This window comes from Pelmatolapia mariae, linkage group LG10_11 (genome assembly GCF_036321145.2).
Source record: "Pelmatolapia mariae isolate MD_Pm_ZW linkage group LG10_11, Pm_UMD_F_2, whole genome shotgun sequence".
Lineage (NCBI taxonomy): Eukaryota > Metazoa > Chordata > Actinopteri > Cichliformes > Cichlidae > Pelmatolapia > Pelmatolapia mariae.
Genome location: NC_086236.1, coordinates 5319541 through 5343849, shown reverse-complemented (window position 1 = coordinate 5343849; position 24309 = coordinate 5319541).

Sequence of the window (24309 nt, the reverse complement as noted above, 5' to 3'; positions counted from 1 at the left end):
AAACTGCATCGTCTATGCCACATTTGACAGGACAGCAGCAAACACATGTTTAAAGAAATCTTTAATTCGTCCATGAGCTCTTTACTTCCTAAAAGTGTAATTTTGCAGAGGACAGGTTTTATTAAAGTATTTTCTCTTGAGTTGGTGAATTTTGTTGCATTTTCATGTTGTCTGACTGTTTTCTTCTTCTTTTGCTTCCTGTTTTCTGCAGATAGCTCATTAAAGGGTACTTTAAGTAGACTGTTTTTTTTCCTGTTTTCTCAGTGGGGTCCACAAAAATGACAAGACATATTTTTGTCCAGATTTCTTTTGATGCCTGTGCACTCCTAATGTGTTTGTCATCGTTATTCCGTTAAAGCTCTCATACAGAGACTTCCTCACCTAAAGAGATAAAAGCATACAGGTAAAAATAGTTGTGAAAATGTGAAAACAAGCTGGGTTGCCCAACTCATTTCAGTCCCTAGACACCAGTAATTGTACTCTATTGGTATTGTATCATTTCTACCGAATGTTCAGTGTTTTTCTAAATGTTCTCATATTTTCTATTAATAAATCTGTAGCTGAGAGCTGCTCCACCATATCATGTGTGTGATTCAGCACAGTGCCATTTACACCATGCTGTAATGCTACTTGGAGCAAAGCTGACATTCAACATCACGAATTCCAGCTTTTCATCTTCTGACCTTACACATTATGTGTGTCTAATGGAAATAGTCACAGTGGCTGCAGTAGTTTAGACTTTGCCCATTTTACTTTATGAATGACCAGTTCTGGGGGGATGGGTCTTTATGTGGCTTAGTCCCTGTGTGACTTTGATCAGGTTTTCAGTAAACTGACACAACTTGTGTCTAAATCAGACGTGGCAGACGAGTGCAGTTGTCTTTGCAGTCGAGTCAGATGGAAAGCCAGACCCTCTAAAGCCACAATTCAATTATTTTGAGAGCTTTCCCAACTCCTCAGAGATAGAAGTGGCTGAGTCGTAGATGGGACTCGTCCTCTACATGCAGGTCCAGTCAAGATAATGAATAGCTCATTGAATAATTCATACTGAGGCACAAGTCAAAAACACAAGATAATGCTTTTTTCCCCGAGTATGATGGATGAGTAGGGTCTTCAGTGCAGAGAATATTTAGTCTCAGTGGCTGAAACATGAGGTCACTGTAGAGCCTTGGTCAACACTCAGGTCTTCAGTTTTGGTTAGCAATGTTGGATTCGCCTTTTGCCTGTTGGCCTAATCCTTAAATTGTTGGAGGATCTTTTCGCAGGCGGGAAAACCATCTTTTGGTGCATTTCTGGACACCAAAAAATACAGCAACATCATGTGTAAAATGGCTCACAGGGATCTCCATCTATTTTTAGATCCATTCATTTAACAGTATGTGCAGTAGTTTGGCATTTGAATGCAAGAGATCACAACCCGTAAACAAAGGGGGGCCCAGCAAAAAAAGTTTGGGAACCACTGGACTATGAGACAGTGCAGGATTTTATTTATATGCACAACAGTGATTTAAAAAAAAAGATGTTATCTAAAAAAGTAAGACTACATTTTGTAAGAGAGAAGTGCAAATTGCATTAATACTTGATATGTGCACTATTTTTTTTATTTTACATAGCTTTTTGGCTAGATGATACAGTTATAGTGGGAAGTTGGTTGGACATGGAGTGAGAAGACTGTATGCCTTATTCTCTTGGTGCAATTGAATTGTCTACTGTTTGTTTTAAAAAGACGTATTACAACTGCAATCCAGTTATTCACAATGCAATTCAAATCTGGAGACAGATCGTGAAAGAGTATAGACTCAGAGCCTTCTTGCTTTTGACACCTATTACAGCTAATCCTGCATTTAAACCCTCAATTTTAGATGGGACATTTGATCGCTGGAAGGAAATGGGGTTGTGAAATGTGGGACATCTGTATTTTCAGGGCTCTTTTGCTTCATTTCAACAGCTTAAGGAGAAGTACAACTTATTAGCCTGTGATTTTTTTTAGATACCTTCAAATAAGGAGCTGTAAGGTTCCAACTACAACAATTTGAGTCTGCAACTCCAGGTAAACTTGATCAATGCCTGGTGGATTGTATAACAGAAAAACATGCTGTTGGGTTTATATATGAGATATTACAGTCACTCCGGCAGAAGGATACAGGTAAAATAAAATCAACATGGGAAAAGGAATTAGGGTCAGAAATTCATAATGACATCTGAACTAAAGGGCTACGTTATGTTAATTTCTGCTCTGTCAATGCCCGACATAGGCTAATTCACTTTAAAATTTTGCACAGATTGCACTACTCGAAGACAAGATTACATCAGATATTTCCTGAAACGTCACCCGTCTGTGATAAATGTCAATGTGCAGAAGCTGATCTGCTTCACAGTTTTGTAATGTGTACTAAATTACAAAGTTTTTGGGCTTCAGTTTTTTCTTTTTTTTCCAAACTTTTTGATGTGCAGTTAGACCCTGACCCCATTTTGATTCTTATTGGACTGTCGGAACAATCTAAAAAACTTAAGAGCACACAGATTTCCCTCCTGTCCTATGGCCTGATGTGTGCAAAGAGACTGATTCTCCTGCTATGGAAGGGAAAAGAAGTGCTGTCCTTGAAAGTCTGGATTTCAGTACTGACAGATACTCTTCATCTGGAAAGGATCCCCTTTTCTTGATGACAAAACTGTAAAAAGGAAGCAATGTCAGCCTATGGGGCGATTTGTGATTGTTATTTGTGCTTCACAATAAAATATTTGAAGAGAGAGATATGTGCACTATTTTAAACAGAGTAGCCTGCAAAGTGTTACATTTCAAAGGTAACCTTTCCAACACCACCTTTAAAGGTGAATTATTTTGATCTACTTTTATTTAATTACTTTTATTTCTGCTTTTATTTCTGCTTTTATTGCATACTATATAAATAATGACTCTAACTGGGAGTTCAACCTAGCACAACAGCAATTTAACCCTTTCTTAGTGCTGTGATATTTTTTGCTTCCGTGTATTCTCTGCTCATCTTGCACTGGAAGGACTGAAGCCTTGTTATAAAACAAAACCATTCAAAGTGTGCCAAAGTGATGGGTTCAAAATGAATTTAGAACAGGCCAAGATGTGCTGTACTCGCATTTATGGTCCAAATATCCTATAATGCTGCTAAGCTCTGTTTCAGTTCCTCTCTGGTAACCTCCTGTGTCTTCACTGACAAAAAAGAACTTGATACTTGACCAATAAATTTAAGCTTCCAAATGAAATTGTCTAAAAAAAAAAACATATTTCAACCAGCACAGTTCTCATCCAAGATTTACCCTGTGTGAATCTACATTTTACAGTCAGTCATTTATTCGGTTCTGTACCATTTTCTTCCTCCTGTGAAAAAAGGCTGTATGTGGCTGAAATTTGGTGGACGCTGTGGACGGCTCATTTTAGCTTCACAGCATGGAAATTAATTTTCAGAAGTAGCGAGTCCATATCTATTTAAATAGAGAAACTGTGACAGACTTTTGTTTTTGTATCAACAGGTGCAATAACAAAACTTTTTGCCAGATTTTTAGCCTGCTGTGCTTAAATTGTTGTATTTCCACTGCCACATTGACAGTAATGTATTTACTCATGGATGAGTTTACGGGGTGAATCATCAGACTGATGACTCACCCCGGTGAGAGCAACTCCTGCAAAGAAGACTAAAATAATATCTAAATCTTTCTGTGATTATGAGTTTTTAAAATGAATGAAATATAATTCATTAGATTTTAATTAGAAATTGAACATTTTAAAAGGTAAAGCGTGGATATAGTGAGATGGGGATTCAACCACCTTGATTTGGAGTGAAACCTCTCAGTTTTGGGGCACAGTGGACAGTTTTAGCTTGAATACTTTCTCCTGTACTATTATTTCCCCATATTATATTGCTACAACAGATGTTATTGATAAATGTGTGTTTTAAGTTCTAAATCCTTAATTTGTGGTCATAAAAACCAGTACTAATGCAAACCTGAAGAGGAACCTCAGCTTTCTTTAACTTTACTGTGGGATTTCCCTTATAATGAGTAATAAGGCCTGAGAGGGTTGTTAGGGACGTTGTTGCTCCTAGTCTTATTTGGAAACAGTTTAGACTGTAAGCACTCTTAATGGCACAGAACTAATTAACCCATATGCACTACTACGGCTCTGCCATTTGTGATGTGCTCTGTGGTCCTGAGCCACATAATGGTCTTCGGCTAAGGATGTAGTGTAAGCTCCAGTCTGGACAGCTCATCAGGCACAGAGGACACACAGCTGGTGAGCGACAGGAAGAACATGATGTGGGAAGCAAAGCAAGTTGCAGAGGTTGTTGGCTACTGAATGGTGGCTGAGAGATTACATGGCATTGCAGATTGGCTGCTGCATGCCTGAGGCAGAAGACTCGGCACAGCAAGGTGCATTGTTTGTGTCACTCGCAAACATGTGCTCTGAAGGAGAACATAATAACCTCATTGTTGGAGCTACATTGCAGAGGGGAAAGTCAAATAATTGTAATTTCCTCAAAGCTGCAATTTAGATTTTGACAAGAAAGGAACTTTGTCATAGTTTTTAAACCAGTGGCACTTTTAGGACTTTCTCTGATTAGTTGATTTCACTGAAAGTCTGCTACAAGAATGACAATACTCATTCGTGGGAGGACGGTGTCTCAGAAAACAAATGTTTGTGGTGCTGCAGGGATATAAGCTTCTCTGTTGCCTTTTTATTCTGTCACATTCAGCAGCCTGCAGAATATTGCTTAAAAACAAATTGGTAATTGTTGTTGGCAATATTTCTTCACCTGTGCAAAGATCAGCAGCCTTGACTTACATTCCTGCTTTCAGCTGGAAATTAGTTTTTTAAAGATCTCGCTACTGAGTGCATATCTGTGCATATCCAAAATGTATTTTATATTCTGCTGCACCCATACTGCTTATAAAAGTAAGATAATCTCTCTGTGTGGGTTCCATTATCTAAGTTTTCTTGTTGATGGTCACAGAGTGTAGACTACTGCTTCAATACTTTGTTTACTATCAGATTTTTCAGCAAAAAGAGACTTTGGATATTTTGAGAGTTCTACATCGTCATTACTTTCCTGGAAAACTTGTAGACATTGTAAACAGTCGACATGTCTTCTGCCCCCTAGAGGTTGTATGGGACTAGCATTTATACAGTCTTACTGGCCACACAAAGTCACATGTAAACACAATTCAAGCACTTTGGCTGCTTGACATCCATGCTCAATTTCTAGAATTGCCAGTTGACCTCAAGTGTAAACCACACAGAGAGGAGTGGAACCAGCAATCTTCTTGCCATGAGCCAAGAAGCCATCCACTAAAATTGATTTTTTTTTTTTTTTTTTTTTTTTAATGCTGTATTGAAAAACGGTTCCCTCCACGGAATAAATGGCTTTTGGAAATCCTGCCCATTTTTTTCCTTCCCACATTGTCTATCTTCAATTGCCTGAAAGTACCTAACCAGAGATGCGAGTGGGAAATGAGAAAGAGAAAAGTATTAAACAAAAGACATCCTGCGTTGGACCTGTCATTTTAAAGAAATGTCATTATAATACTGTGTACAATGTGTGGCACAGCTGCAAACCGGACAAGGTTTGCTCCAGGAGCTGATCAGCTTTATAACTAAACCAGCAAATGAAAAGTAAGCCCATGATTTGCATGCCAGTGGTGGTGACATGTGGTCATTTAAATGGATAAGGATAAAAACACGACACACAAAGAACACAATTGTGCATCCTTGATTATAGCTCAGTCTCAAAAACGAAATCTTTCTCCAGTGTTTAATAAGACAAACTGGATCAGAGCGCAGTGTCTCGCTGGACTCTTCCCTGAAGTCTTCAACTTTCTGCATTATATCATGGCTGAAGATTTATAAAATATTATTACTTAGTAATATTTAATATCATCTAAATATATACAGCTAATAGGGTTTTTTTAAAAACAAAAAACAAAATACACACAATTCCTTTAGAGAAGTTTGTTGGTACAGAAGTACAAATAAACCATGAACACCTCACTACACATAAAGCAGCTTCATGGTCAGGTGAAGGCTATTTTCTTATTTTGTGACAAATGGAGCAGACACAATATAAATCTGCTTTCCACTGTAATTTTAAAAATGAAGCTCAAAGAGATGTTGGTGCAAGAGAGAGAGAAAACCATTAGGCTCGAAGAACAACAAGAAAAATCTATCAGAAAGAGCAAAAACTTTAGGAGTGGCCAAACGAATAATGCTCAGCTTTACAGCAACAGAATTATTTTCATTGCTTACGAAAATGATTTCACAACATCTAAACGGGTGAAGAACACTCTTGAGAAGGCAGCTTTATGTTGTCAAAGTCTCCAATCAAGAGATGCCTTCATGAATGTGAATAAAGAGTTTACAGCAAGGTGCAAACTAGACAGTCAAGATAAACTGCAGTGACCCCAACCGGTCATGGCAAATGCCGCCGCTCCCTTAGCCTGGTTCTGATGGAGGTTTTTTCTTGTTAAAAGGAAGTTTTTCCTTCCCGCTGTTGCCAAAGTGCTTACTCATAGGGGTTCATATGATTGTTGGGGTTTTCTCTGTGTTCTTTGTATTATTGTAAAGTCTTTACTTTAAACTCTAAAGCATCTTGAGGCAACTTTTAAAACTGAATAAAGTCTGCGCACAAAGCTGGCACATGATCCAAAACACACCACATCATCTGTCAGACATGGTGGAGGCAATGTTACAGCATTAGTATGTACAAGTGGGTCAGTAGTGTTTGATAGAAGTAACAGGAAGACTTCTGTAGAGTGTAGAGGGCTATTGTCTGCTCAGATACTAATACTGCAGAACTGGCTGGGCAGATCTTCACAGTACTAACACATAATGACCCAAAGAATTTCTCAAAAGCAACCAAGGAGTTTCTCAAGGCAAAGAAATGGGAAATTCTTCAATGGTCAAGTCAGTCACCTGATCTCAACCCAACAGAGCATGCTTTCCACTTAATAGTGGAGGTAGAAGGGCTGATGTGACAGAGGAGGGATGGAGTAAGATGGAGTCAGACCATTGTGGCCTCCCCTGTGGGGAGCAGCTGTAAGATGTGGCTTTGCAGGAGCCACATGTGACCTTGTGGCTCCTGCAAAGTGCATGAATAATTCTTTTGTATAATTCCTGCAGTACAAACCAACTCTCACTGACTGTTTATTAATCTGTGTAAGCTAAACAGTTCTTATCAACATTACACCAAGAAACTATGGCGTGTCCAGTCTCATGTATTAACATTTATATCAATAACCTCATGCAGGTCATGCTTGATAGAGGGCAAGTTTCTGAATACACAAAAATGTGCAAACATCTCACTTATTTGGCTTGCAGTACCCACACACATAAAAGTAGTGATGTATATTTCATGCTTGGTTGGCCCTCTCCGCACACTCTACCTCAGCCAAGCTTCAATGAAACATTCATACAGCAAGTCCCATTTACATATCAAGCAAACCACCCTCGGCTAAATTTGGTGGGTGAAAATGCCTGTTTTGCTCCACATCTTAGTTTACCTTGTTTTCCTGTTTTCCTGCTCTCTCTGTTTGACACATTGTGCATATTCTTAAGTCGCTGCTGTTTAGCAAAAATAAAAAAAGGTAGACCTTTTTATATTTATACACAGAATATACCACAAGTAAGGAAGACAGCAGGTGAAACACTAGGCCTTGAACTTTAAGTCTAATCCCCAAAGAGGTGTCACACAAGATGCAAAAAGATGCCAGGTCATTATAGTAAGGTCACAAGCCCTGAACAGGGCCCTGAATAGGCCACCAAACGGGTGTGTATGCAGCATACACCCGTACTTGAGACTTAACTGTAACTTTTTATGTGTCTGTCTTGGAGATCATTTTTAGGGAGTCAACTATTTTGTTGATTTGGCTAATTTGTTTCATTTAAAGCCAGTCTGAGCTGATCAGCTTAACTAAACCAGCTTACTACAAACAACTTATTACAAACACATATTCCTGTCGTTTGCATAAGTTAAGATTTGTGACGTTTTGCATGTTTGGAGTCTGTAGTTAGTGTGTTGTCTTGTGTAGTTGGTGTGTAGTGTAGTCGATTGTTTTGTTGTCGTCGTAATGTTGTCTGATATGCAAATTTGAGTGTGCAGGTGCCTCTCCGTGATTGGTGCATCCAGGGGACGGACCATGTGGATTGGCTAACTACATGGAGATAACGTATATGATCAAACTGCCATTGAAGGCCAGTCATTCATCCTCGGCTCACCTCAACCGGCAGACTTTGTTACCTGTCCAGCGCTGTTTCTTTATACAGGAGCATGTAGGGGTGGACTGCCTTTTTATTTGATTACCCTTTTCTCATGTTTTTGTTAGTTAGGGAGATAATTCATTGTCATTTGGTTTGATTCTTTTCATAGCTAAGTTTGGTACATCCTTTAGATAGGCTCCCTTTTGTTTGTTGTTTTGGCGTTAGGTCCACCCCGAAGCTATAGTCCGCTCCTTTCCTTTGTTAAAATTCACTCACTGTAAACAAATCACCATCAAAATTGTACTCGTTGTGTGATGTGCTGCTTTGGGTCAGACGGGGATGGATCACCCTTATGTTATGGTCTGGCCACCCCTAGACGGGCCATAACATGTGTCAAAACAATGAGGCGACTGCTGAATATCACAGTTGCTGCCAAAAAGCCACCAAAGGCAGATTGCAATGTAAACAATGTCTCCAGGTGGAAAACAGCAGGAGTGATACGCAGTGTCTAATGCCTAAGTTTACTCTTAGATGGTGCTATACAATCGCGCACACAGGGGTGAGGGCAACTGCGATAGAGATGTGGACTCCCAACAAGAGCATTGCCACTGCCACACAGCCCTTTTATCATGAGATAATGACACTTTAATTTCACAGGCCTACATTAATTTTTATACCTTTTCTTATCTTTTGTTTTTTAAACTGATAGTTCAATAACCATACAGCTGAAGTACAGTTTAAGCAGCCTGTAATTAGAATAAAAGAGAAGCAGATATTAAAATCCTAGTCAGACTTTCACTATTATTGGAGCCATCACAGATATGTAAGTGCACTAAGGTGTCCTAACAAACTGTGAGCTGATAACAAGATAAGATGCATGATTCCTCTTTAACTGAGCAAAGGCAAAATCCACAATTTCAGTTTCTGAATCTATTGTGATTTTTTTTTTTTCTGTTGACTCAGAACTACTGGTTCCATTTAGCTGTTCTTTTATTTAGCTGCTTCTTTTTGTGTGAGAAACCTCTTTAAACAGACACACTGACTGTGTTCTGTGTTGCCTTTTGTGTAATTTTCAATTAAAAAAATGTGAAAACATTGCATTTTGCTGTGTTTTTGAATATTTGTTTTGTGCAATATTCACAGTACACTGAAGAAGAGATCACTTGTACTTTTCTGTACTTGAGGCTTTTGGATAAAGAAGCTTAAAATATCTAACACTCTTAAAGGATGAGCGTACACGGTTCTTCTTTACTGAAAATAGCTCCGTACCTGTCAGTCAAAGCTATTTGTGATTAACAGGTTTGTTCCTCAGCACTTGATGTTCCTAGAAATGCATTTCTTCTTATTGAAACCATGAATCATAGAAGCAAATTCAGGATCATGTTTTGTGAGTAAATTATCCAAGCGTCATAATGAACTGCACTCATATGTCAGCATCAGCCCGTGCAAAGCTGTAGTCTCTCTCTCTCTCTCTCACTGAAAGTGGGTTTATGAGAGCTGTGTAGTTTCCTCCTCTATCATCCACTCACCTCTGAAATCAGAAACATTTATTAGATCTACAAAACACAAATCCCACTTTAAGACCAAGTTTCAGAACAGAAAGACACACTTGGAACAACACAGGTGAAGAGTGGCGTTTTGTGGTACACAGTAAATCTGTCGCCTCTTCTTCTTGGTGGTTCTTTTTTTTTTTTTTTTTTTTTTTTTAAAAGAAGTAAGACATATCATTGTTTTTTAATTCTATACATAAAATAATACCGAAGATCTGCTCAAATCCATGACCCCAACACATGGACTCATTACACTCAGGCCAGAAGTGCAAGACCATTTTAATAAAGGCAGCCTGACTAAGATTGTTCAGTCATCATGTGCATGGCCACAAGCATAGTCTTCACTTGTGAAAAATGTGGTGCAGCTAATTTCTCGAGGCACCTTAGGTCCTCTGTGGTTCCTGTGTTAGTTTTTATAAGGCACAAACTTTAGTATAATTTGTTAACATCGTCTCAACTCTTGTATTCCTCAGTTTTGTATTTGTATGCCCAACCCATTTAGGCATCCTGAAACAACTATCCATTTTTCATAATTAGGTTGTTTTGCATGGTGTTGGAGCTCGTCAGACTCACTCCAACTTTGATTGTAAATGCTGTTATCCAGCGTCACCGCTGGGATACAGGGTACGGTGTAAAATTTAGGCTTTCAAATCAAATAAGACATTTGGATCTTTTTGCACTTTGGGAAAATAAAATATTATTTTTCAGATATTTTGAGGGCCTGACAAGACCCTGAAATGGATATTTTATTTCAGTACAGATTTTGCATTAAGGGCACATTAACTTTCTTTGCTTTGTAATCAGAAAACTGTCCAGCAGCTAATGACCATTAAACTAGGATCCAACAAATCCTACAACCATTTTAGTCACAATCCTTGCAGGATCATAAATTTTTCAAATCTGTGGAGCTGGTCATGTATTTTTTGTAGTTTGATTGCATGTGAAGCAGGAAATCATTAAGTCTTTTTTGAAGGAGCTTCGATTTTAATTTACTTCATATTCGCAACAGTACATTTCTTAAAGTATTTGCTAACAAAATAGTGAGGGCCACACTATTTTCAAAAGACACTTACGTCTAGTGATTTTCATTTAAATGACACTTTTTACAGCATTACATAGTTTTGAATAAAAATTTGTTTAGAGCTCTCAAAAAGATGAGAAGCCAAGAACTCAGTGTTAGGATGCGTAAATAAAAATTACTAAAAAGTGTAAATATTTCAAAAATCAAGTGTTTAAAACATAGTGGCTCACAGACATTCAGAACAGCCCAGTTATGAGAAATATGCCATTATTAACCTGCATTAGTAAATATCTCAAATATATCTCTTCTAAAACTTTTACCTAAAGTGGAATTTGTATTCTCAGGTTTAATAAATATTTCTGACTTCAACACTGAGTTCCATGTAGTTTCCCCCTCTGGCATCCACTCAAACTCTCTTGTAGAGCTAAACAAAAAGGGTGGGATGAGAAACTACAGTGTTAATCAGTAATTATGTTTTGGAAAAATTGGCAGATCATTTTATTATGGTCTGGGAAAAAAGAAACCATTTGGCAGAGCTGCTGTAAATACTGTGTCAGGTAAGATGCTGAGGGCACTGACGTTAAAATGCAAAACTTGGTTATACTTACATTCAATATCCTATAATATCACCAAACCTAACCATGAAGGTCAAAAGCAGAGCGTACAAAAATTCCAAAGCAAATGGGGAAGTAAGCAGGAACACTCTATACATACAGATTATACATACTCACACAGGGCAAGTCATGGGGATTAGAGACAGCTGGGAGAAAATGAGATGCAGGCGCACACAATCACAATGGAGTAAGTAAAATTAAATACAGGACACAAAAGACAACTAGCAAAGTAAAACTAGAAGTAACATTAATGAAACACGGACACTTGGACACTTAATCTGAGGAGCTGACACAGACACAAGAAATGGTGGGAAATATTACTTGTGTATTTCGGGAGTAACAGACGTTTCTAGTTAAGGTTTGAGATCCAGGGCCTGACAGAAATACCACCAGAATAATGCAGATTCCTGTGTGCTACAGAGAACTATTGTTAATCACAAATATTGTTGAAAAGCACAAATCTATTTTCTGCAAAGGTGAACTGTGTGTCGCTTACTTGCTGAAGTCACACAGGAGTGTTGCTATTATGACAAATGCAGATGGACCCAGTAAGCAGAACGCACGGAGGCAGAGTTGCAGTGAAGACAGTTTATTTACAGTGAGGGGGGGAGGTATTTACAAGTATAACATATATACAACGATGTATGAATGGGGACGCGGAGCCAGGACGTGCTGGTGACGAAAAACACACATAGGTAGTGCACTCGATCTAAAAAGGAGAGGGACAAGAATTAGGAGGGTCTTGCCTCAAGAAAAGCTTAAAACTTTACCGAGAGTTGGAGAGCTTACTTGGCACTGTTTAAAGCCCAGAAACTCCAGGCGAGGTAAAACAGTCGAGGCAAAATCCTAGGGAGGAAACAAAACTCCTTACAGTCACCGAAAGTAATCCAAGGGCTCCAACAGGCAGGGGCAGAATTTCAACTCTCCAAAAACGCCAATACTCCGACACTAGTCTTCTGTCAGGTAGCTCCTAAAGAACACTTCTGAAGAAGCATCTGATGAGTAACAGGTGTGCTAGGTTCAGTGACTAACTGCCCCGCCTACCTATACAAAAAGGGAGGCACCAAAAAACACATACAGACAAAAACACCACATAACCAAAACCCAACTCCTAACAGTTGCAAATCATGTAACAGAATAAAGTCTAATGGGTTGTATAAAATGATCAAAGTGCATGATAGTTTTACACCAATATATCTTTAATAGTTAAAGACCTTTCTTTGTGAGATGCCCGTTTGTGTTTGGAAAAGCGACTAATCAACCATACATGAGAATCTCATAGGAATCCTACATGTTGTTAAGGAACTGGTAGCTCTGCCTGTCTGATAGTGAGTGATTTGTCATTGAACATGTTTCACTGAAAATTAAATGAAAGGCAACACAGGAAACTGTCAGTGTCAAGGAAATTTCTCACACAAAAAGGAATCAAAATAAATAAAAAACACTGCAAAACAGAATCAGTGATTCTTCATACCGTGAAACTATGGGAAAGAGTTCTTGAAACTAGGTTAAGGAGAGAGGTGACAATGAGTGAGCAGCAGTGTGTCTCATGCCAAGAAAGAGCACAACAGGGGTGATGTTTGCTTTGAGAGTGTTGATGGAGAAGTATAGAGAAAGTCAAAGGTGCTGTCACTATATCTTTGTGGATCTAGAGACAGCATATGATAGGGGACCAAGAGAGGAGCTGTGTACTGCATGAGGAAGTCAGGAGTGGCAGAGAAGAATGGATGTATGGTACTTCTCTGCTGGTGCTAGGAGAGCTGGACAGGGCTGTAGAATATCCTTAACCCATCAGCGGGATTGGTATCTGCTGGTTGTGCAAAAAGCAGTCCTCCATGAGTGAGGACAGTGAAACAGTGGTGAGGTGACCTGTTGACTAATGAGGCCAGGCAGGAGTCTCTGTGGACTCTGGTGTTTACAGATGACCTTATGATCTGTAGTGAGTGTAGTGAGCATGTGGAATCAAGCCTGGAGAGGTGGAGGTATGCTCTGGAGAGAAGAGGAATTAAAGTCAGAATAAATGTGTGTGAATGAGACTAAGACAGATGTAAGGTCAACATGCAAGGAGTGGAGGAATTTAAATACCTGCATATATCCAAAGAAACGGCGAGTGCACAAGAGACATGACGTAGAGAGCAAAAGGAAGGGTGGATTTGGTGGGGATGAGTGTCAGAGGTGACATGTGAAAAAGAAAGTTTTGATAGTACTCTTTGCAGTTGTGTGGACACAAACTGGTGTTATCCTTCCATCACATGTCTGTCACGTATGTCTTCCATTTAAGCTGCTTTAGCAAGCTCACAGTAACTGTTAAAATGCAAACTGCTTTGCATCAGACCCTAACCCCTCTTTTAATAATCAAACATGATCAGTGCTATGTGTGTTAACATTACCTACTCTTTTTCTGCATATTCATTATAAGGGACTAGGAATTACCAGAACAAAGCCACACAGCAAATCGAAATGACCGCAGGTGGAAATACTATTTTATAGCATTTTAGAGCTATAGCAGTTCTGACTGAGCTGCTGCAAACTATTAACTTCTGCAGACAAGTCTCTAAATCTCCTGATCCACTGCTTAAGCTGTGACTGCTGAGAAGGCTGTGAAGGATTACCAAACACTTGGGCCTTTTGCATATCTTAAAAAACAAAACAAACAAACAAACCACCCCCCAACACACAAAATGTCCAAAAGGTATTTAATATGACATGCAACAGCTCTTTGTAAACAGCAGAAATCAGAAAAAATACTGAAAATGCTACAGTAAAAGAGACTCCAATATAATTAACTGTGAGTAAATTAATTTAGCCTCATCTAACTGTAAATTACTTTAGTCTAAACAGAAAAATATTTGATTACAGTCCAGCATTTATGTGTGTATGTGTGTTATTCCATTTTCTCCCCTCTTAATTTATTAGTGTGACAGTGTGGGGTATGCAGTTATCACCTCATCACACGGTTTCAGAGACAACAGCCAAGGTTCTGTGACAAGGCCTCCATTTGGTATTGTTGGGGTTTGCCTAAAATGCTTTCCCTAATCCTAAACTCATTTCAGATTACTTTTCTAAATATTTTCTTGAAAGCAGTACCAGTTCCATGCAGACCCTTGTCTTACCTGACCTTACTGCAAGCTAGCAAAGTTTTCCCTCACCCAGAACTCAGCGTTTTAATGTCTTTGTTTCCTCCCCACACATTCCACAGTTTAAGCAGATTCTCCTTCAGTTCTGATGGTATAATTGTTTTTATTGTAGTGCAGGAACACAGAAGGATCAGTGATCCTTCAGTATGTCTGGGGTTGTCTAACATGACTGAATTCAGACAGCAGGCGCTCTGTAATTATAGATGTTGTCATTCAGTATGTGCCGCAAGTTGGTGCAAATTAATTTCCCCTTTGTCGTGGTTCCATAGTGTAGGGGTTAAGTGAGGGAAAAATCCCTGTTTTGAGACCAGGAAGAGAGACAAATCCCTGTGAGCGTTGTCAGGAATGGTATTAAAAATCTGCCAGATCAAACACACAGATCCATCCCCGATGGTGACCCGTTGTGAATAAGGGAGCAGTTGTAAGAAGCTGTATATACTTGAGTGAAATAAATTTTACAGTGTGTGTGTGTGTGTGTGTGTGTGTGTGTGCTGGCACCAAAACGTCACATTTAGAGCAATCCTGTCCTGTGGTTGTAAGGAGGAAATGTAATGGTGTGTTTCCAGGAATCTGTGATTTTATTCTGTGTAACCATTTTTCTTTAAATCAAAGAAAATTAAAATTATAATTGTTATGTGCCTCCATTCTGTGATTGAGCAATTTTGAAACTTAATGAGCTACTGATGGTGAGATTTTTTATTTTAATGGATTTCTTCAGGAAGCCACTTAGTATATATTTGCTACTCTTGCAAAGATGTTAAAACTCCCACAGCTAGTAAGAGTTATTTAAATGTTGTGTTTGGTGTTACAATGTGTGTTCTGCAGTGACAGAGTGTATTTGAACGCGTCATCTTCTTGTTTTAACACAAGGGTGAAGCACAGATTGCAAATAAAATGTGAACATAATCACTGTGACATCAACACTCATTGGTTCTGGATGGGCCATCAAAATATTTCATCGCCAGAAAGCTTGCAGTGTCTCCCAGCACAGGGTCAAGAACATGGAGGAGAATCCAGGAGACAGACAGTTACTCTAGGAGAGCTGGGCAAGGCTGTAGATTGTCCTTAACCCATCACCAGGACCCGTATTTGCTTCTTTGTGCAAGATATGATGGGATGAACACTGCCAGAGCTACAAAATGACCAAAAGCGGGCCACTGGTATGAATGTGTTTGATTAAACAATCAGACTTAATGAGGGTGGCCTGAGGGCCCGACATCTTCCAGTGGGCCTTGTGCTCACTGTCCAGCACTGTGGAGGCTAATTGGCATTTGCCATAGAATACCAGACTTGGCAGGTCCACCATTGGTGCCCTGTGCTTTTCACAGATTCACCCTGAGCACATATGACAAAGGTGAAAGGGTCTGGAGAATCTGTGAAGATTGTTATGCTGCCTCTAACACTGTTAAGCTTGACTGGTTTGTTGTGTTTCAGGGATGTTCTGGGGAGGCATATCTATGGAGGGTCGCACAGACCTATCTAGGCAACGACACACATAATGCCATTAGGTATTGGAATGAATGCAAACTACAGAGTACCATTTATACTTCCTGCACTTAATTTTCTTGACATTTATTTTCCAGATATTGATGGAAGTGAAAGTCATCAACCTACAGAAGGCTGAGTTTCATCCTTTTATTCCTAACACATGACCCAGTCCATATCAGTGTAGATATCAGCATGATTTTTGTTCCCACTGAAATTTAATCTAATTTAGTGTTTCTTTATTTTTTGAGCAGTGTATAGTTTTGAATGATGCATTACACCTAAAAGAACCAAAGTATTTACATAAAAAGAAACATTGCATAGCTAAGTAAATGTGTACTGACCAGTGAACTTGTCTTTCATCGTTGTGTTTGTAGCTAACTGGCATGTTTTTTTTTGTTTTTGTATGCATAGCTGGAGGCTTTTTCCCACTACATCTGCACCTCCAAATGCTGGAGGATTTGAATTTATTCTTTCCTGGGAGGCTCACTGAACCTGTATTCTCATTCATTTCCCCATCCATACCTCCAAGGCTGCTACCATCTGTATTACCAGACATGCATCCGTACCTCAGAGGCTGACAGGCTCAGTTTTTTTTTCTCCCTTATTCCTCTACACCTCAAAAGCTTCAGATGGATGGATTTCCCATTGCTTGGGTGTAAATCTTTCATGTGTGAAATTGTCTGTGCTTAAAGAAGCCATTGGCTGTGCTGAAGAAGCTGTCTGTGCTGCAGTTGTTGGTGGCGACAGCCTGTAGTGTCAAACTATGGCAGAGATCAGTCAAATCAGGTTTTTTTTTTAATTCCATAAACAAATAATGGAAGATTTTACAGCTGTCTATACACATATCCCCATGTCTGATGAATCAGAGTTTTATGTGACTTCACAGAATGGCTTGTCTTCCTAGAATTACAACACAAATCATTATTGAAAATATCAAAGTTTTATTACCCTGCATTGGTGTTTAAGATGGCGCCGAGTATGGCAGCCTCGTCGCGAGCTCCCCCAAGCAACAGCTGTTTTTTGTGTTTAATTTTACTTTTTCTTTATTTTTTCACGAGTAGCACATGTCTCCTTGTGTACGACCGACAAACCTTACTGGACATAAAAGATGGACTTTCTCATCACTTTCCGGAGTTCAAGTTTTGCAACACGGACCCTCCGTTTGCAGACCCCCCATTCATCTCACCTGAGACGCCTTTGTTCTGGGCCCGTGGAGGCCGCAAACGCCGACGCAGAGGGAGAAGATCTGGCGTTCTGGTTCGACTGAGACGGCGCACTAACAGACCACCGTTACCCAGTTTATTACTGGCTAATGTGCAGTCTCTGGAGAACAAGCTGTGCGAGCTTCGGGCACGGATCTCATTCCAGCGAGAGATGCGGGACTGCTGCGTGATCTGCCTCACAGAAACCTGGCTATCGGACAAGGTACCGGACTCCGCAATACAACTACCGGGGTTCTCTGTGCACCGCGCGGACAGGTCACAGGAGCTTACTGGGAAAAGCAGAGGCGGTGGTGTATGTTTCATGATCAACAACAGCTGGTGTGATTATGCGAACGTGCACCCGGTCAAATCTTTCTGCTCACCGGACCTGGAGTACCTGATGATTAAGTGCCGGCCATTCTGGCTACCGAGGGAATTCACAGCAGTGATTATTACGGCGGTTTACATTCCCCCACAAGCCGACACTGACCGAGCACTCAGGGAACTGTACAGCGCGATCAGCAGTGAGGAAACCGCACACCCAGAGGCGGCGTTTATCACGACCGGGGACTTTAATAAGGGTAACCTGAAGAAAGTCTCACAAAAACTCCACCAACACATCCATTTCAGCACTCGTGGAGACCGGCTTCTTGACCACTGCTACACCTCTTTCCGGGATGCATACAAAGCCCTCCCCCGCGCCCCATTCGGCCAATCAGATCACCGCTCCATCCTGCTCCTGCCCGCCTACAGGCAGAAGCTGAAACAGGAAGCTCCAACCCTGAGGGCGGTGCACCGTTGGTCGGACCAATCGGAGTCTACGCTGCGGGACTGTTTTGATCACGCGGACTGGGAAATGTTTCACGTGGCTGCTAAAGACATTGATGAGTACACAGACTCAGTCTGCGGATTTATCAGAAAATGCGTGGAAGATGTCGTCCCATCCAGAACAGTTAAATCCTTCCCAAATCAAAAACCCTGGATTAACAGAGATGTTCGCACAGCACTGGCGGCACGGAGCACCGCTTTTGCCTCCGCGAACACATCGGACTACAAACACGCACATTACCAACTCCGGAAGACGATCAAAGCAGCCAAACGTGAGTACAGGGACAAGGTGGAGCAACATTTTGACAACCCTCGGAGTATGTGGCAGGGACTAAACACAATCACAGACTTTAGAGGGAAAACCAGCACACCGCAGACCACGGCCTCTCTGTGTGAGGATCTAAACGTATTCTACGCTAGATTCGACACAGCAAACACCACGAGACCGGACAGTGTGCGCACCGCGGATGACGTCAGTGCGCACACTGTGTCTGAGGAGGATGTGCGGAAGTGCTTCAGGAGGGTGAACGCACGCAAAGCTACTGGTCCGGACGGGATTCCCGGCCGCGTCCTCAAGTCATGCGCGGCTCAGCTGGCTGGAGTGTTTACACACATCTTCAACCTTTCCCTCTCTCTGTCTGTAGTCCCAGCCTGCTTCAAAATGGCCACCATCGTCCCTGTACCCAAATCCTCCACCATCTCCTCATTGAACGACTGGCGACCCGTAGCCCTGACCCCCATCGTGAGCAAATGCTTCGAGAAGCTGGTCAGGGACTTCATCTGCTCTGCACTACCCGACTCACTGGACCCTCTACAGTTCGCATACCGCCACAACAGGTCCACTGATGATGCCATAGCCCTGACACTCCATGCTGCCCTGTCACACCTGGAGAAGAGAGACACGTATGTGAGAATGCTGTTTGTAGATTACAGCTCAGCATTCAACACCATCGTTCCCTCGAAGCTGGACAGGAAACTGCAGGATCTAGGACTGAGCAGCTCCCTCGGCAGCTGGATCCTTAACTTCCTGTCTGACAGACGCCAAGTGGTCAGACTGGGCAGCACCACCTCATCCCCCATCACACTGAACACTGGTGCTCCACAGGGGTGTGTACTGAGCCCTCTCCTGTACTCACTCTACACCCACGACTGCACGGCCACTAGAAACTCCAACATCATTGTGAAGTTTGCGGACGACACTACAGTGGTGGGTCTTATTACCAACGGTGATGAGACGGCCTACAGGGAGGAGGTCAGCGCCCTGACCCACTGGTGTCAAGACAACCATCTCACCCTCAACGTCGCAAAGACAAAGGAGTTGATAGTGGACTTCCGGAGGTGCAGAGGAGTACACACCCCCATCACCATCAACGGCGCCGCTGTGGAGAGAGTGAGCAGCTTCCGCTTCCTTGGTGTACATCTGGCTGAGGATCTTACGTGGTCAGTACACATAAACAAAACAGTGAAGAAGGCGCAGCAGCGCCTCTTCTTTCTCAGGAGACTGAAAAGATTCGGCATGAGCCCCCGCATCCTCAGGACCTTCTATCGCTGTGCCATTGAGAGCATCCTCACTGGATGCATCACCACCTGGTACGGCAACAGCACCGCTCACAACCGCAAAGCTCTCCAGAGAGTAGTGCGGTGCTCTGAACGGATAATTGGAGGTGAGCTTCCCTCCCTCCAAGACATCTACAGGAAGCGGTGCCTGAGGAAAGCGGGGAGGATCATCAAGGACTCCAGTCACCCCAGCCATAAACTGTTCAGACTACTACCATCAGGAAGGAGGTTCTGCAGCATCCGGTCCCGTACCAGCAGACTGAGAGACAGCTTTTTCCATCAGGCCATCAGACTGCTGAACACTTCATAGACACCTCACCCTCACTACTGGAACTTCAACATTATGCACTCCATACTGTATATAAATACCACTGTTTTGCACATACCAACCTCTGTATATTTTATATATCTTATTTTATTGTTTACTTTATTTCATTTGTAAAACATGTATATACATACTATATACACACTCAAACACACACACGTAGAAAAACATACTGAATGTGTATACTAAATAATGTATATACCTTTACATATTGTACATATATTTATTACTTTTTAGATTAGCCATTTTTATATTTTGCTTGTTTTACATTATTGTATTTTGCACAACTCTGTTGCTTGTGAAGCTCGCACACAAGAATTTCACTCACATGTACTGTACCAGTGTACCTGCACATGTGATGTGACAATAAAAGTGATTTGATTTGATTTTACCTTTGCTTTTCTAAACAGCAGTAAAGCTCAACTTTAAATCTGTTCTTTTCATTTGTTTTCTGTGAAACGGAGAAAAGATTTTTCCAGCTGTGTAATTATTACTGTCAACACTTGTCAGCATTGCTGACCAAGACTGCCTTCACCAGCAAAACAAAACTATTGGTAATCTGTCTAAACACTTTTAACAGCGTGCATTTATGTTTAGTACTGCAAGTACTAAAGAAGTACTGCACCACTGTTACAAAGCCACACAACCTCTATTAGTTTAATGTGAAATCACATTTGCCAATCAGCCTCCTACTAGGAGTCATCTCTAATTGTTTTTTTCTTTTCTTTTTTTGCAGACATGGTTCTTTAACTATAACCAAATAACACTGCTTCCATAAACACAATCAGTCCTAATCAGTTGCATCAGTCATTTTTTGAGAGGTACTGATTAAAAACCTATTTGTTTCTTAATAGCAACTCATCATTGAGTGGCATTTTCCAGCTTTTTAGTGTAGCACAGGCTACATACTTTAATTCTGTAAAGTTTTACCTTGAAAACATCAATTCAGTCGATTTATAGAGGCAACAACAACTACAGATGCAATTTAATCCTCCGTGGGTAGTTCCAAACAGGACCTTGACACATGCAGCGTGATGGCGTTGGTAGGGTAAAAGGGTCTATAATTCACTGTCAAGATGTATGAGTGGACAAATGGATAACTACCTTTATTTAGTCAGGTGGAAAAACTATAAAATGTATAGATATGCACACATGTACACAAACACTGATCCTCATAAAAAAATAAATACAATAAAAATGAAATTAAAGTCAACATTCTGTAGTTTCATTGATCATGGACAAACAGATTAAAAAGACTACAGAGCATTTGTTATACAAAACATCAGCTAATGGAAGCTTAAACTGTTCTAGGATAACGCACTCGTCTAACCTAAGAGTTCTAAGCCTGTTCTCCCTGTGAGCTGCTCAATAGGAGAACACAGATTTTTCCTGTTCTGTAGTCTTAGATTGATATCAAAGGTAATGCATTCTTGTGAACATACGCCATTTTGCTAAGTCTTGAACATGATGATAAATTACATGAAAATTTATCAAGAACTGATTTTAAATGGAGGGTGAGGGGGAGACATTGATGTTCTCCAAGTTCTCCGTGTTCTCATTCGTCCTTCTGGCAGAGTTTACAATGATGGGTGCTGGAATTGTCATCAGCAATAAATCTAAAAAATACAGCATCAAGGGGCTAAAGTCAACCAGCAGCATCATGCATGTAAATTACATCTGCATAGTCAAGGACTGGTAAAAATGTTGCGTGTACAGTCTTCAGCCGGCTGCTAAATGAGACACTGATTGTTTCTAAAAGGAGAAGCTTGAGCTTCCTCATCACTTCCTCAACGTGAGGAGCAGAATTTTTCCTTTGTGATCAGATGAAAAGTATGTAGCAGTCTCAGTTGTATTTTGCAAAAGCTTAAGTCTACTTGGTGTGCTCTGAATTACACAGAAAAATCAGATTTTAAGTTAAACGTGACTTTGTCAATCAAGAAACGAGCAACAGCGTGTTTGGCTGCACTACCCTAGCTGGCTGTTTTAACCTGTTAACATGTATAAAGTACACAGTTGATTCCCAGCCTAATGGTGTGTGCCTACAATTAACACAAAGCGATATCTTTGCACTGTGATATTCAAGTTTGTCAAATCTTAAAAATGGACATGACAGCAAATAAAAGTGGCAATGATATCTCTCACTGTCTCCGATGATGATGTCTCTCACACAGTAGGAAACTACTGTGTTCAGCTGGTTTTCTAGTACACTACCTAAATTTTTCAATCCCTCTGTAGATACCATCAGATAACATGTTCAAGCATTTTTTATAATATATTTTTATATACTTGTTTGTTTTAAAAATACGTGTGCTGGCCTGTTTCTGTTTCCGAGCTCTTAAAGACCATTAAAAAAATGTGGTCCTCACAGTACAGACACATATGTGATCTTGTAGAATATGATACATTACTGTAGTTTAAACAGCATTTAGACTTAGCTCAGTCTTGAAGATCTGCAGCAGTAATATTGATCCTTGCCAATTATATCATTTTGTGTCATGAGGTGTTTCCTACTTTCTAAAGCAAATTTCCTCCAGCACTCGTCTTTGTCAATGGCAAATCATTTGATAGATGTCGAAGTAATTTACACTTTTTTAAATTAAGAGGTGCATTTTTCTATTCCATTTTTGTAGCACAGTTATGAAATGGTATGTTTTAATATGATATGCTCCAATTTTCTTTGTGATAAATGAAGAAAAGAAAAAAAAGCAAACAAAAAAATTAAAATAACGTAAAAAAACTTGCTTCATACAATGTTGTGAAAGCCTATCAGCTGTGACTCTCTGGGTAAATTGTGGGCTCACCAGACGCTAAGAAATGAAGAGCTAGCTTATTATTACCATTTGAAGGTAGCTAGAGCTGTATGATTCAACTTCTTTTTTTATATGGACCCAGAAAAAAAGAAGAGGGCTTGGACAAAAGTGAGAAACTGTAGGACTTTCTGATTCTGTACTTACAGCAAGCATTTATTGCTCTGGTCGTTGGGCGAGGAGGATAATACAGAGCAGGGGTGGGGAACTCCAGGCCTCAAGGGCCGATGTCCTGCAGGTTTTAGATATCACCCTGGGTCAACACACCTGAATCAAATGATTAGTTCATTGCCAGGCCTCTGGAGAACTTCAAAACATGTTGAGGAGGTAATTTAGCCATTTAAATCAGCTGTGTTGGGTCAAGGACACATCTAAAACCTGCAGGACACCAGCCCTTGAGGCATGGAGTTACCCACCCCTGATATAGAGAGTAATGAGATGTCCTAAATACCCTACAAAAATGTGCTTCATGTTTGATCAGTTTAGTTTCACTGGTCCTGTGTTTCACATGCTGTTCCTGGTGATTATAAGACACTGCTCCATTAAACAAGTCTGTAAGTGGTAATAAATTGTAATAGGTTAAGGCTATACAGTGTGTAAGGAATACCCAATGACCAATCCCACTGAAAAACTGATCCTCAGTGAAATGACAACCAAATAAGACCTTCTGTCATCAATAAATTACTAGACTAAGAACAGTTTGTGTGGTTTTTTTTTGTAGTGTTTAATATTAAAGAAACAAATATTCTACTTTGCTTCTATATTCCAGCCAAGTTTATCAGCTCTCACGGGGCTGCTGGGCTCAGCACAATATGTGGAACTGTGCAAAAAAGGTGGAGGTTTCACAACTTTCAGTGAAATATTGATTGATTTTTTTTTTGCAACTCTTCCTCAAAAGCTTTAATAGATCTGTAGCACTACCGGGAGGAACACAGAACAAATTAAAGCTGCGTTTGCACACACTGCCGACCTACAACACACACCTGATGTGTCTACTTGGACAGAAAACTGTTTCTGTAAGTGTTTTTCCTTAACCTTGTGCTGTACGACTTAATTCAGACTCGTGCTATCAAGTCATCCTAAATTTTGTCTTCCTGTCCTGCTGCCAGCTGGATGTCTGTTTTATTCCCTGTGTAGGTGGCCGTCACGTCTGTCAAAAATTTTGTTTTGTTGAACTTTTGACCGCAGTTCCCAAAAGAGCTCCCTAGCTGCACTTGTGCCTTGTGGAGCAACAGACTGTTGTTGTGTGGTGCAAGCCGTTGAAAATAATGGGTTTCAAAGTGCAGTCTGTGCAGGTTTCTCAGAAAGTAGACTGTCGATTACAGTCTTGGTTTTATTTTTTCTCCATTCACTGTTTCTTAAATTTTCTGTCACTTGCATGACTCCCACTCCAGCCATCCATCCTATCATGGGTACACCCTGGATAGGTTGCCAGTCTGGAGGAGGGCTAACACAGAGAGACAGAGAACCATTCACACCTATAGGCAATTTGGAATCTCCAGTTAACCTAATCCCACTAACTGCATGTCTTTGACAGTGGGAGGAAGCCGGAATAC